The sequence below is a fragment of the Bombina bombina genome, chromosome 4, assembly GCF_027579735.1.
Source record: "Bombina bombina isolate aBomBom1 chromosome 4, aBomBom1.pri, whole genome shotgun sequence".
Taxonomy (NCBI): Eukaryota; Metazoa; Chordata; class Amphibia; order Anura; family Bombinatoridae; genus Bombina; species Bombina bombina.
This window is the reverse complement of record NC_069502.1, coordinates 906,074,638-906,090,719: the sequence shown is the minus strand read 5'-3', so window position 1 is coordinate 906,090,719 and position 16,082 is coordinate 906,074,638.

Genomic DNA, 16,082 nt, shown 5'->3' with positions numbered 1-16,082 from the left:
AGCATGTGTAACTCATAAGTGTCCAGGAAAACATGGCTGAGGTTGCAACCCTAAAATTACATCATATATAAATCATAAAAGTCTAGTACAAAGTTGTTTTATTATGCAGGGTTTTACTGTCCCTTTAACACACACACATATCTATCATCTATCTATCATCTATCTGTTTTTTTACAATTTTACAAAATTGCCTATCTGCAAGGGTATTTTCTGGAAATGACAATGCCAGTGCAGTCCCCAGCATTAAAAAGGCGCTGCAGGTGTGGGTGGGGTTATCAGCTAAAAGGACATGAACCCAAACATTGTCTTTTGGTTTTGATGTGAGATGACTTGGTTGAGGGGACAGATATATTGGTGAGTTCCCCCCCAAAAAATTATTTAGGACATAGTCCCTGATTAAATTGCTTCAAGTGTTCTAAAATATTAATCTTTTTATTTTTAAGTAAAATTGCTGTAATATACATAAGCCTGTATTATTGCTTTAACTTGAAGTAACCTTCCCATAGTGCATAGCTTTAATTTTATTTACTTCCAAGATTTCTGGTAACGTGTTAAGTCAAGTAAAATAAATGTAAAACAGACGTGTCAGCATATGAAGCTAATGCAGTGTAATCGCCTCCTTTTCAACTGCTATCTTGCAGCGACTTGCAAATTCATTTGCCTCTAACAATTATTTTGCTTAGTCTAGATATATGTTTTGCAGCCATAACATTAATCTAACTAGAAGTATGATTTTCTAAGTTTAGTGTTACTTAAACTGATATTACTGTCGCTTATCATTTTTAAGAAAGTTTGAAGTAAACAATACAGAAATTAAATGAAAAGCTGACATTGTACTTGTTATGTTTTTTAACTAGGGGGCAGCCTCATGGGATTAGATTCAGGACTATTACACTGTTAAGCAATCTTTAATAGAAACATAATATATATTTACAACTGCTGAGTTGTAATGCAAAAACAATTCTCTGCCAGGGTGTCAAGACACACTAGGACTCGGGGTGCAAACAGATTTTTTTTTTTATTTTGTTACTTTGTCAGTGATCTAAAAGTATGATTTTTTTTTTTTAGCAGTTAAAGGTACATTTTTGGAAAAACTGTACTACATGAAAAGGTTTGCCTGTGTGTGTATATATAAGTATGTGTGTGTGTATATATATATACATTGATTGGAGTAGCCGTGTTAGTCTAGAGATTTAGATATCAAAATAACAAGAGTATTGCATTGAGCAATGATACTTTTTTATTGGTCTAACTATACATTTATAAGATGGCAAGCTTTCGGAAGAGTGTCTTCCTTTTTCAAGTCTGAAGCAATACTGACGAATTTGATGGAATTTACAAATTATATCTTAAAACACAGACTAAAAAGACAAAGTGTTACAGAGGTCTTAACGCAGGGGGAGGATGTGGTGTCGTAAAAATCAAGATGGGGTTTAGGAGACAGGCAGATAGTGTCAGTAAAAGATAACAGGCAGGGGAAATATATGGTTATACACAAAGCATATACTGACATAAAGTTATATATCAACATAGAATCAATATGAATAAAGATGGGAAATTAGGTATAGAGGGGAATATAAGATAGTCAAAAAAGGAGAAAGAAAAAAAGGGGAATAATAATAATGACAAGCGTGTGGACATAGGCTTACCTGCGTACCTATGCATAGAGAGAGTGGAATATACAATGTAATTGACTACAGTATATGAAAGTACCGGTACATTACAAAAATTTTAATAATGTGTTAAGAAACCAGAGTCCACATTTAGTCCAGAATTTAGCAAGTTGAAGTGCATAATTATTTTTATTTCAAAGGTTTTTCTTTCCATTGTGTTTTTGAAGTTGCCTCTGAGAATCTTGATTTTGAGGTTTTGGATGGAGTGGTTAGGTTGGGTGAAGTGGTGACCAACAGGGGTACAGTATTTTGTTTCACAGTGGTTTTTGATTGAGTGTCTGTGTAAGTTCATCCGAAGGTGCAGTTTTTGGCTTGTTTCTCCAATATAACATCCCACTTCACATGCAGTGCAATGTATCATGTATACCACATTTGCAGATATACATGAATATGCACCTTTAATGTTATAGGATTTACTCTTGTGATTAGCTGTGCTGCTTTCCCAAATGTGTTGACATAGTTTGCAGAGAGCTTTGTTGCAGCACTTGGTTCCATTCTGGGTGTTCTTTTTATCAAGGGGTAGCTTTCTGTGTACCAGTTTCTGTTTTAGGTTGGGTGGTTGTCTAAGGTGCCAGGGTAGGGGATTTTGGAAAGATTTATTTGAGTGTGGGATCTGCTAAGAGTAGTGGCTGTAAGTCGTTTATGAGTTTTCATATTCCTTCTACAGCAGGGTTATATTTGACAACTAGTGGGATACGCTATGTTTTTCTTCTCCCTGTATTGTAGCAAGTTTTCACGTGGGGTATTAAGAGCAGAGTTAATTTTTTGTTTATAATCCTTGTTTTGTAACCTTTTTCTCTGAATGATTTGGACAGTGTGATGAGGTGTTTGTCACAGTCCTTGGTGTCTGAGCAAATTCTGTGATATCTGGTGGCCTGACTGTAGATTATAAATTGTTTAATGTGATTGGGGTGGGAGCTGGAGCTGTGGAGGTAGCTGCATCTATCTGTTGGTTTCCCATATACAGATGAGTGTAATTTGTCATATGTGATGGATATTAATGTATCCAGGAAGCTGACACAGTCTCTAGAAAAGTCAATTTTAAGCTTGATTGATGCATGAAATAGATTAAATGATTTATGAAAATGTTCTAGTTTTTTTTCTCCTTCTGTCCATATGATGAATATATTATCTATGTAGCAAAAGTATTTTAAGGATTTGTGAGGGTGAGTATCTAGGAATCTCTGTTCTAAATCAGCCATGAATACTGTTGTGCCATTTTGGTGCATACTGTGGTGCCATTTTGGTGCCCATGGCTTTTCCCATGGATTGTAAATAGATTGAGTTATTGAAGATGAAATAATTGTGGGTGAGTATAAATTCTGTAAGTTTACTGAGTGTAGAAGCACTATATGTCTTGTTAGAGCTGTCGGAGGAAAGAAATTTTAAGCAGGCATCAATACCATCTTTATGTGGAATATTGCTGTACAGGGATTCCACATCCATTGTTACAAGTATAGTATCCTCTGGAAATTCTGTTATCTGGCTGAATTTGTTAAGAAAATCAGTGGTGTCTTTTATAAAGCTAGTGGTGTTAATAATTAAGGGCTTAAGAATATTCTCCACTAGGCCCAATATTTGCTCAGTCAGAGTGTCCATGCCAGATGGTATTGATGCCTGCTTAAACTTTCTTTCCTCAGACAGCTCTAACCATACATATAGTGCTTCTACAGTCAGTAAACTTACAGAATTTATACTCACCTACAATTATTTAATCTTCAATAACTCCATCTATTTACAAACCATGGGAAAAGCCATGGACACCAAAAAGGCACCACAGTATGCAAACCTCTTCATGGTTGATTAAGAACAGAGATTCCCAGCTACTCACCCTCACAAACCCTCCAAATATTTTTGCTACATAGATGATATTTTCCTCATATGGACAGAAGGAGAAAAAAACCTAGATCATTTTCATAAATCATTTAATCTATTTCATGCATCAGTCAAGCTTAAAATGGACTTTTCTAGAGACTGTGTCAGCTTCCTGGATACAACAATATCCATCACAAATGGCAAACTACACTCACCTGTATACAGGAAACCAACAAGTAGATGCAGCTACCTCCACAGCTCCAGCTCCCACCCCAATCACATTAAAAATCCATAATCTACAGTCAGGCCACCAGATATCACAGAATTTGCTCAGACACCAAGGACTGTGACAAACACCTCATCACACTGTCCCAATCATTCAGAGATAAAGGTTACAAAACAAAGGTTATAAACAAACAAATTAATTCTGCCCTTAAAATACCCCATGTGAACACTTGCTACAATACAGGGAGAAGAAAAACATATAGCTTATCCCACTAGATGTCAAATATAACCCTGCTGTAGAAGGAATACGAAAAATCATAAAAGACTTACAGCCACTACTCTTAGAGGATCCCACACTCAAAAAAATCTTTCCAAAACCCCCTATCCTGGCACTCCACCAAACCTAAAACAGAAACTGGTCCACAGAAAGCTACTCCTTGATAAAAAGAACACCCAGAATGAAACCAAGCGCTGCAACAAAGCTCTCAGCAAACTATGTCAACACATTTGTGAAAGCAGCACAGCTAATCACAAGAGTAAATCCTATAACATTAAAGGGCATATTTATGTACATCTGCAAATGTGGTATACATGATACATTGCACTGCATGTGAAGTGGGATGTTATATTGGAGAAACAAGCCAAAAACTGCACCTTCGGATGAACTTACACAGACACTTAATCAAAAACCACTGTGAAACAAAATACTGTACCCCTGTTGGTCACCATTTCACCCAACCTGACCACTCCACCCAAAACCTCAAAATCAAGATTCTCAGAGGAAACTTCAAAAACACCATGGAAAGAAAAACCTTTGAAATGAAAATGATAATGCACTTCAACTAGCTAAATTCTGGACTAAATGTGGACTCTGGTTTTTTAACTCATTATCAAAATGTTTTGTAATGTACTTTCATATACTGTAGTCAATTACATTGTATATTCCACACTCTCTATGTATAGGTACGCAGGTAAGCCTATGTCCACACTTTTGTCATTATTATTATTACGCACCTTTGCTGATTTCCAACATTATAAATTCACCCTTAAGTCCTACAACTCTGTGCTCAGCCTGGCCAAACAAGTCTATTTCTCCTCCCTTGTGTCATCTCACGCATCCAACCCCAGAAAACTGTTCTCAACCTTTAACTCCCTTCTACGTCCGCTTGCTCCCCGCCCACTACCAACCTCACTGCTCAAATTATTGCTGATCACTTCAAAAATAAAATTGACACCATTAGAAAAGAGATCTGCACCTCGCACCCCGCAAACCCAGTGATCCTACCCACCCCTTCTATTAACAAAAATCTATGCTACTTCCCTCCTGTAACAGAGGAAGAAGTCTCTGCACTCCTATCCTTGGCTCATCTCACAACCTGCCCACTTGACCCTATTCCTTCACAACTTATTCCCTCTCTCTCTCTGCTTCACTAACCCCTTGTGATAATTTTGTCTCACCAAACTTCAGAGAAAATTTAATAAAAAATAAAATAAATGGAATGTAGCTCTATTCTTGTAAACAGCTAGTAAATATAACTTGTTCTACTAGCATGTTCAAGGTGAGCATTTACTTTTAGTAATTGAAATGAAAAGTATGGATTAAACCTCTATGAATGATAATAATAAATCTTATGAGAGATACTTATTAAGTCTCTATTATATAAGCAATGATTCATTAATATTGTCAAAAAAGAAAAATTGAGAAAAAATCCTTTATATTCAGGATAAGAAACGAAGTGATAGAGTTCAACTCTAGATAAAGTAATGGTAAAATATCTTTCCTTAAGTTTCACGCACTCACACAAACACTCTAAAATATATATACAAAGTTCCAGCACACACGCAATATTGACCAGCAAGGAGGAGGTTAATTCAGTGTAATACACCTCAGGTAAGTAAAAACACTTAGCGTTATTTTTGGAAACCTTATGATTTGTATACAATACGATACCCAAACCAGCGTGGTGACAAGACCAGATTTTCCCAGGAGCGATGGTGTAGCGTGGAGAGCGGTAATAACAGCAGAGTAAGTGCTAAACTGGAGATTAGTAGAGAGCGGCGTTCCGGTAGCAGCTTGTGTGAGTGCGGCTTCAGCCGCGTGTGATAGAGTTCCGGTAGCATAGGGATACGATTAGAAGTATCAGTCCAAAAGAATCAGGAAAGAAGTGCAGCAAACTTTGAGATACAAACAGCCTTCAAAAAATAAAATACTTATGACCTGAAAGGGAAAAGTAAACTGCTTGGAAAGAGCAGTAGCACAGGATGAGAGAATCCACTTTAATTTTCAGGCACTGAGTAATGGAAAAGCACTTCCTTAAATAGGAGGAAGTGCTGATAGTCAGAAAGTCTTAAAGGGATATCACATCCCCCCCTTCTCAGGGAATCACCCCCGGGGATTCCAGACCAGGTTTAAGGGGGTAACGATGATGAAATGACTTCACCAGACGAGGGGCATGAACTTCTGAATGAAGATGCCAGGAATCATCCTCTGGACCATAACCCTTCCATCTGATGAGATATTCCAATCTTTGTCGTCGAATCCTAGAATCCAGTATTGATTCAACTTCAAATTCCTCTTGAAGATCCACTGAGATAGGAGGCGGAAGATCAACTGCCGTGCGTGTCATTGAATGAAAAGGTTTCAATAATGAAATATGGAAGGTGGGATGAAACTTGTAATCCTTGGGTAATGTGAGCTTGACCACATTGGGATTTATTATCTGCTCTACAGGGTAAGGTCCCAGAAACTGGTTAGCCAATTTCTTGCTAGGGACCTGAAGTTTGAGGTTTTTAGTAGAGAGTAACACTAAGTCACCTATTTTATATTCAGGTCCAATCGAATGTTTCCGATCATAGTATTTCTTTTGGTATTCCTTAGCCTCAGCTAGATGTGTTTTCAATACTTTCAATCGATCTTGAAGTTTGGAAGAAAAATCTAAAGCTGAAGGGGAATTCACTGTTTTGTGGGACAAGGTTATAGTGTTAGGATGGTACCCATAAGTAGCGAAAAAGGGGGATGTTTTGGTTGAGGAACACAATGAATTATTATGAGTAAATTCTGCCATAGGGAGGTAAATTAGCCAGTCATCTTGTAAATGTGAAATATAACAACGTAAAAAGTGTTCAATGGTCTGGTTCAGTCTTTCTGTCAACCCATTTGTCTGTGGATGGAAAGCAGTAGTGTAGCGATGATCAATTTTCAGTAGCTTACACAAAGATCTCCAGAAGGAAGAGGTGAATTGGGTACCCCTATCAGTAATAATATTAGAGGGTAAACCGTGTAGTCTTACAACCTGATCAAGAAATACTTTAGCTGTAGTCATGGCAGTTGGTAATCCCTTGAGTGGAATAAAATGAGCCAGTCTTGTTAAATGGTCGACTACTACCATGATAGTGTTATATTGTTGTGATGCAGGTAACTCCACTATAAAATCCATGGCAATAGTACTCCATGGTTTATCTGGAATGGGCAGAGGTCTGAGTAACCCTATGGGTTTTTTATGTTCAATTTTATTTCTAGCGCAATTCTCACACCTAGAGACGTAATCATAAATATATTTATTCATCCCTGGCCACCAAAACTTACGACGGGTAAGTTCAATGGTTTTCTGTATCCCTGGGTGACCAGATATGGTGTCATCATGGGTGTGTGTGAGAATGGAACATCTTATTTTCTCAGGTACGTATAACTTTTCCTCATGATAAAAAAGACCTGTAGTAGGATCTTTTGAACAATTCTGTAGTGGTATTGAATCATGTTTTAGAGCAGTGTAAATCTCTTCTTCTAAGGGTGTTAAGGTACCTATTATCTTTTCTGGAGGGATAGTGAAGTTAGGTTGTTCATGAGGAAGTAACTCATGAATACGAGAAAGTGCATCTGCCTTTGTGTTTTGACTCCCTGGTTTATAAGTTATTAAAAAGTTAAAGCGATCTAGAAAAAGTGACCACCTTGCTTGTCTAGCTGTTAAAGTCTTATTCTTCTTTAAGTATTCTAAGTTTTTATGATCAGTATAAATAAGAAATGGAATTACTGATCCTTCTAGTAGGTGTCTCCATTGTTCTAGTGAACACTTAATAGCAAGGAGTTCTTTATCTCCAACACTATAGTTAGCTTCAGCACAAGTCAAAGTTCTTGAATAGAACGCAATGGGATGAACTTCACCTGTCTCCTTATTTTGTTGGGAAAGAATAGCCCCAATGCCTGTGTTCGATGCATCAACTTCCAACAGGAATTGTTGATCAAATTTAGGCAGTGTTAGTATTGGAGCTGTTGTGAACATTTCCTTAAGACTATCAAAAGTCTTCTGGGCTTGTTCAGACCACTTAAAGCGATGTTTTATACTAGTTAATTGTGTTAATGGTCTTATCACTGAGGAGAAGTTTTTAATAAATTTACGGTAATAGTTTGCGAAACCAATAAATCGCTGTAATGCTTTTACTGTAGTGGGTATAGGCCAGTCTTTAATTGCGGCTACTTTTTCAGGATCCATTTCTATCTTGTTTGGGGTAATTATATAACCCAAAAACTTTATTTTAGAGACATGGAAAACACATTTTTCCAGCTTTGCATATAACTTATGCTCCTTGAGACGAGTAAGAACCCACCTAACATGTTTTTCATGTTCTATGGAAGATTTCGAATAAATCAGAATATCATCTAGATATATGATGACACAGATATCCATTAGATCATGAAAAATCTCGTTGATAAAATGTTGGAAGGTTGCGGGAGCATTGCTTAGACCAAAGGGCATTACGTTATACTGGAAAAGACCATAACGGGTTCTGAACGCGGTTTTCCATTCGTGTCCTTCCTTTATGCGAATAAGATTATAAGCGCCCTTTAGATCTAATTTTGAGTAGATTGTGGCCTCATTTAATCTTTCTAGTAACTCTGGTATGAGAGGTAGAGGATACCTATTTTTAATTGTTATTTCATTCAATGCCCTGTAGTCAATAATAGGTCTTATTGTTCCATCTTTGTTGCGTACTAAAAACAGTCCTGCAGCAGCAGGGGATGTTGAGTGTGAGATGAACCCTTTTCGCAAGTTTTCATCTAAATATGATCTTAGATATACCAATTCTTCTTGTGAAAGAGGGTAAATCTTTCCATGTGGTATTTGAGATCCCGGTATTAAATCAATGGGACAGTCAAATTCCCTATGTGGTGGGAGGTTTTCTGCCTCCTTGAGGTCAAACACCTCTGCCAGGTCCTGATAAATTTGAGGCAGCTCATGTTCTATAGTAGAGATTACCTGATATGGAAAACAAGTTTTTATACAATAGTCAGAGTCAAAGTTTACTTGTGGTGATGACCAGTCAATATGAGGATTATGTATTTGTAACCAGCTAAATCCTAAGATGATAGTATGCATGTAGATAGGTATGAGGTCAAAAGTAATATATTCAGAATGTCCTTGGTCAGTTGTTATGAGTAAAGGGATTGTCTGATGGGTAATGGGGCCCTGTTGTATAATAGAACCATCAATAAGTTTAACTGAAACAGGTTGTGTTTTGACAACAGTTGGAATTTTATTGAGCTTAACATATGCTATATCTATATAATTTCCTGATGCCCCAGAATCAATCAAAGCGTTAGATCGCACGTTTTTCTGATCCCACTGTAAAGAAAAGGTGAGAGTGAGATGTGGATTTTGGGTAATGTGAAAAATTTTGTGATTGAAGCTACCCTTACCCTTTTTCTGTCTCAATAGAGATGGACAATTTGTGACGGAGTGGTCTTTTTGTCCACAATAAAGACAGAGATTTTCTAATCTGCGTCTGGTTTTTTCTTCTGGGGTTAGAGGACCCCTTATAGTTCCAATCTCCATAGGAACCTGGTTTGAAACAGCTTTTTCCATGGTTGTAGAACAGGGATAGGAACGTCTGGGCACAACTTCATAGGAAGCTCTTTCAGCCTTTCTTTCACGTAACCTTCGGTCCAAAGTGGTGCTTAATTTCATCAACCCATTCAGTGTGTCAGGCATCTCTAATCGTGACAATTCATCTTTAAGGGATTCAGAGAGACCCAATCTGAATTGGTTCTTTAAGCTGATCTCGTTCCATTGAGAGTCATCTATCCACATTTGAAATTCAGTAATATATTCTTCAATGTTTCTTTTCCCCTGTCTCATAGATCTTAATTTATTTTCAGCTGTTATTTGAGTGTGGGAATCCTCATACAAGGCAGTCATAGCTAAAAAAAAATCTTCAAGCGAATCTAATATTGGATGTTCACTTTCAAAGAATCTATTGGCCCAGGAGCGTGGCTCCCCCTGGAGGAAGGAAATAGTGGTACAGACCTTTATCCTTTCACTATGGTATGTTTTAGGTCTAAGTGAGAAAAGAAGTTTGCATGCACTTTTAAAATCCCTGAAATCGCTGCGCTTGCCAGAGAAGGGTTGTGGGTATTGTATGTGAGGTTCAGCAATTCCTGCTTCTTTCCCTGACATACAATCTTTTATTAAGGTTTTGAGAGCTTTATTTTCAGTTTGTACCTCTGTTAAGGCTCTAGCAAGATATTCTAGTTTTTGATGAATATTAGAAAATTCATTTTTAATTTCATTTGGATCCATCTTCCAAATAATAAAAAAAAATAAACTTTATTTTTGAGGCCTGAAAATTCTGTGATAATTTTGTCTCACCAAACTTCAGAGAAAATTTAATAAAAAATAAAATAAATGGAATGTAGCTCTATTCTTGTAAACAGCTAGTAAATATAACTTGTTCTACTAGCATGTTCAAGGTGAGCATTTACTTTTAGTAATTGAAATGAAAAGTATGGATTAAACCTCTATGAATGATAATAATAAATCTTATGAGAGATACTTATTAAGTCTCTATTATATAAGCAATGATTCATAAATATTGTCAAAAAAGAAAAATTGAGAAAAAATCCTTTATATTCAGGATAAGAAACGAAGTGATAGAGTTCAACTCTAGATAAAGTAATGGTAAAATATCTTTCCTTAAGTTTCACGCACTCACACAAACACTCTAAAATATATATACAAAGTTCCAGCACACACGCAATATTGACCAGCAAGGAGGAGGTTAATTCAGTGTAATACACCTCAGGTAAGTAAAAACACTTAGCGTTATTTTTGGAAACCTTATGATTTGTATACAATACGATAACCAAACCAGCGTGGTGACAAGACCAGATTTTCCCAGGAGCGATGGTGTAGCGTGGAGAGCGGTAATAACAGCAGAGTAAGTGCTAAACCGGAGATTAGTAGAGAGCGGCGTTCCGGTAGCAGCTTGTGTGAGTGCGGCTTCAGCCGCGTGTGATAGAGTTCCGGTAGCATAGGGATACGATTAGAAGTATCAGTCCAAAAGAATCAGGAAAGAAGTGCAGCAAACTTTGAGATACAAACAGCCTTCAAAAAATAAAATACTTATGACCTGAAAGGGAAAAGTAAACTGCTTGGAAAGAGCAGTAGCACAGGATGAGAGAATCCACTTTAATTTTCAGGCACTGAGTAATGGAAAAGCACTTCCTTAAATAGGAGGAAGTGCTGATAGTCAGAAAGTCTTAAAGGGATATCACACCCCTACCCTAACTCATCTCTTTAACCAATCTCTCACTGCTGGCACATTTCCTGACACATTCAAGCATGCGTCAATCATACCAATCCTAAAAAAGCCCTCGCTTGACCCCTCCACACCTTCTAACTATCGACCGGTCTCCTTACTTCCCTTTGCTTCAAAATTATTGGAACGACTAGTCTATAATCGTCTAACTCAATTTCTCACAACTAACTCCTTACTTGATCCACTACAATCTGGTTTCTGCCCTAAACACTCAACAGAAACCGCTCTTGCTAAAGTAACAAATGACCTGTTATCAGCTAAAGCAAAAGGCCATTACTCCTTACTAATTCTTCTTGACCTGTCCAAAGCTTTTGACACAGTTGACCATCCTCTCCTCCTAAAAATACTACATTCATTTGGCATCCGAGACACAGCCCTCCTGGTTTGCATCACATCTTTCAAACCGCTCATTTTCAGTTTCCTTTAAAAACATATCTTGTGATCCTATGCCTCTCTCAGTTGGAGTACCGCAAGGCTCTGTCTTGGGCCCCTTGCTTTTCTCTCTTTATACATCCTGCCTTGGAAAACATATAGCCTCCTTTGGATTCCAGTACCACCTATATGCTGATGATACCCAAATCTATCTTTCCTCTCCTGATATCTCTCCCTCTTTACTGAACCAGATTTCTGAATGCCTCTCTGCAATTTTCTCTTGGATGTCTTCACACTACCTCCAACTCAATCTGTCCAAAACTGAGCTGCTTCTTATACCCCCCTCTTCGATACATCTGACACCTGACATTTCTCTGATGGTTGGAGACTCTATTCTCAACACCTCACCCCAGGTCCGCTGCCTTGGGGGGTCACACTAGACTCAGAACTTATATTCAACCCACATATACAAACTCTTACCAAATCCTGCCGTTCACACCTACGCAACATTTCCAGAATTCGTCCCTTCCTTACTCAAAAAACTACAAAAATACTTATTCATTCCCTCATTCTGTCACACATTGATTATTGCAATCTACTCCTAAATGGCCTTCCAAAACACCGCCTCTCCTCCCTCCAATCTATTATGAATGCTTCTGCTAGACTCATCCACCTAAGTCGATGATCTACATCAGCTGCTCCGATCTGCCAGTCTCTACACTGACTCCAGAATACAATTTAAAGTATTAGCCCTAACCTACAAAGCACTCAACAGTCTAACTCCCAACTATATTTCCTCTCTCATCGTGAAATATTCCCCATCCCGTCCTCTTCGATCAACCTCTGACCTACGTCTCTACACTCCTGTTATCTCTACGTCCCACTCTCGCCTCCAAGACTTCGCACGTGCTGCTCCTGTCCTCTGGAACTCTCTACCCCACTCCATTAGACTGTCTCCAACCTTGTATAGCTTCAGACGATCCTTGAAAACCCAACTATTCAGAGAGGCTTACCATCTCTCTTCCATCCCGCATCCGAACCAAACTAATACATGTACATGAACTTCCTGACTCACTGCTGCAAATACAACCAATGTAACAAGCTACCCCAACCTTATGTCTCTGCACCCTAAATCTATAGACTGTGAGCTCTCCGGAGCAGGGCCCTCTTCCTCCTGTGCTAGATTTGTTTAGTTTTGTTATGTTTTGTATTTTATCACAAATCTTTGTCATTGTATACCCCTATCATTGTACCCAGCGCTACGGAATTTGGCGGCGCTATAAAAATAAATTATAATAATAATAATACCAAAAAAGTCACGTGACTTAAACAAGTACACTGAAGGTGTGCACACCTTCTCATCATTATATCAGCGTAGTCATCATCCAGATAGTACTACACACATACTACACCCTAGCTGCACACAGTACCCAAGAACATACAAGGGTCAATACTAGGCAGGAAAATGACAGGGATCTAAGTATGGTGATATACTAGCGATGTGAAAAAATTCAATAAATATTACACATGCAGCCAGCAGTAAAATATAAACATTGCATTGTATACAATATTCAAGTAGCAACAGATGTAATCACAGTTCCCAATATCATGGAAGTTCCTTCTCTAGGCAAACAGGATCAAACCAGGATGACCCTCCACAAATGCGGAGTAGCCAGAGTTCCAGACAATGATAAATCAATAAATTACGTGTGTCAATACATTTATCTGTATCCAATGAATGGGAGCTGTAATCCAGTATAGTAACGTTGCAATCCTGATGCAAATCCTCCTTGCAATCCACCGGCTGATGCTTAGTGAGCTACGGACATGAACGCTGAAAGACACATGGCGTGGATGAACAGCGTGCTTCCTCTTCCGGGTACGTCACGTGCTTAAGTGATCCAATGCCTACGATCGTTTCACCCCCAACGTCATATGCAAGACGGGGCTTCCTCAGGGCTGATCATCCTGGTTTGATCCTGTTTGCCTAGAGAAGGAACTTCCATGATATTGGGAACTGTGATTACATCTATTGCTACTTGAATATTGTATACAATGCAATTTTTATATTTTACTGCTGGCTAAGTCGTGGACATGTGTAATATTTATTGCATTTTTTCACATCGCTAGTATATCACCATACTTAGATCCCTGTAATTTTCCTGCCCAGTATTGACCCTTGTATGTTCTTGGGTACTGTGTGCAGCTAGGCTGTAGTATGTGTGTAGTACTATCTGGATGATGACTACGCTGATATAATGATGATAAGGTGTGCACACCTTCAGGGTACTTGTTTAAGTCACGTGACATTTTTGGTATACTACGAATGTGATTTCATGTTACATATTTATTTGATGTCTATGCTAAGACACATTAGTATTGTGAGACTTTATATTGATCTGAGCTTTAGCTTCTATGCTAGTATATTAAATTATGATTGATTATTCAAAAGAGTGCTTTATTCCCTATCTTTTGTATGGTTCATTTATTTGGATGTTCCATTTCTTGTCTTATAGTTTAGAGTAGAAATATATATATATATATATATATATATATATATATATGTATTATATCGAATTGGAAGCAGAATATATTTCTTGGTATACCGAGACTGTTTTGCTTTTATCCTCATAATATTGCATGGATACTCATATAGGCCTATATGAACTTGGTAGGGACTTTACCACTTTATTTCACTACTTGAGTTGATATGGGACTTTCTCCTTGATATCCCATCTAACTGCCTTGGGAATTTTGTTGTATGATTGGACTCTTGAATTTTTTTATTGTTGCCTGATGATATATATTCTGATCGCAATTTCCCTGTAAAGTTTACTACTGTTATGTCATCGGATGTTTATTCTACTAGCTAATTGTGATGGCCTTTAATAAATAGCTAAGTGATGGATAAGTAATGTATTTGTTCTCCTTTTTTCTTTATATATATATATATATATATATATATATATATATATATATATATACTCACTTACCGGTCACTTTATTAGGTACACCTGTTAAATTGCTTGGTAACACAAATTGCTAATCAGCCAATCACATGGCAGCAACTCAATGTATTTAGGCATCTAGACATGGTGGGGATGACTTGCTGAAATTCAAATCAAGCATCAGAATGGGGAAGGAAGGGGATTTAAGTGACTTTGAACGTGGCATGTTTGTTGGTGCCAGATGGGCTGGTCAGAGTATTTAAAAAACTGGTGATCTACTGGGATTTTCTTGCACAACCATCTCTAGGGTTTACAGAGAATGGTCCGAAAAAGAGAAAATATCCAGTGAGCGACAGTGGTGTGGACGAAAATGCCTTGTTGATGTCAGAGATGAATGGGCAGACTGGTTTGAGATGATAGAAACACAACAGTAACTGAAATGACCACTCGTTACAACCAAGCTATGCAGAATACCATCTCTGAAAGCACAAAACATTGAACCTTGAAGCAGATAGATTACAGCAGCAGAAGACCACACCAGGTGCCACTCCTGTCAGCTAAGAACAGGAAACTGAGGCTATAATTTGCACAGGCTCAACAAAATTGGACAATAGAAGATTGGAAAAATGTTGCCTGGTCTGATGAGTCTCGATTTCAGCTGCGACTTTCAGATGGTAGGGTCAGAATTTGGCATAAACAACATGAAAGCATGGATCCACCCTCCCTTGTATCTACGGTTCAAGCTCATGGTGGTTGTGTAATGGTGTGGGCGATATTTTCTAGCACACTTTGGGCCCCTTAATACCAATTGAGCATTGTTTAAATGCCACTGCCTACCTGAGTATTGTTGCTTACCATGTCCATACCTTTATGACTGCAGTGTACCCGTCTTCCAGCAGGATAATGCAGCATGCCACAAAGCTCAAATCATAGCAAACTGGTTTCTTGAGCATGACAATAAGTTCACTGTACTCCAATGGACTCCACAGTCACCAGATCTCAATCCAATAAAGCACATTTGGGATGTGGTGGAACGGGCGATTCACATCATGGATGTGCAGCCGACAAATCTGCAGCAACTGCGTGATGCTATCATGTCAATATGGACCAAAATGTCTGAAGAATGTTTCCAACACAGTAGAATTAAGGCTGTTCTGAAGGCAAAAGGGGGTCCAACCCGGTACTAGCAAGGTGTTATGTGTGTGTATGTATGTATGTATGTGTGTATATATATATATATATATATATATATATATATATATATATGTGTGTGTATGTGTATATATGTGTTTGTGTGTGTGTGTGAGTTCCTGGCAGAGCGCTTCTCTTTCTTTATGCATTTGTATTATGACCCCAGAGAAGTCTCCCAAAGGGTGATAGAGGAAACCAGATGTGGACTCCTTGCCCAATGTGCTTAGCGGAATATGGCTGCACCTCACTGACGAGGCCCAATGAG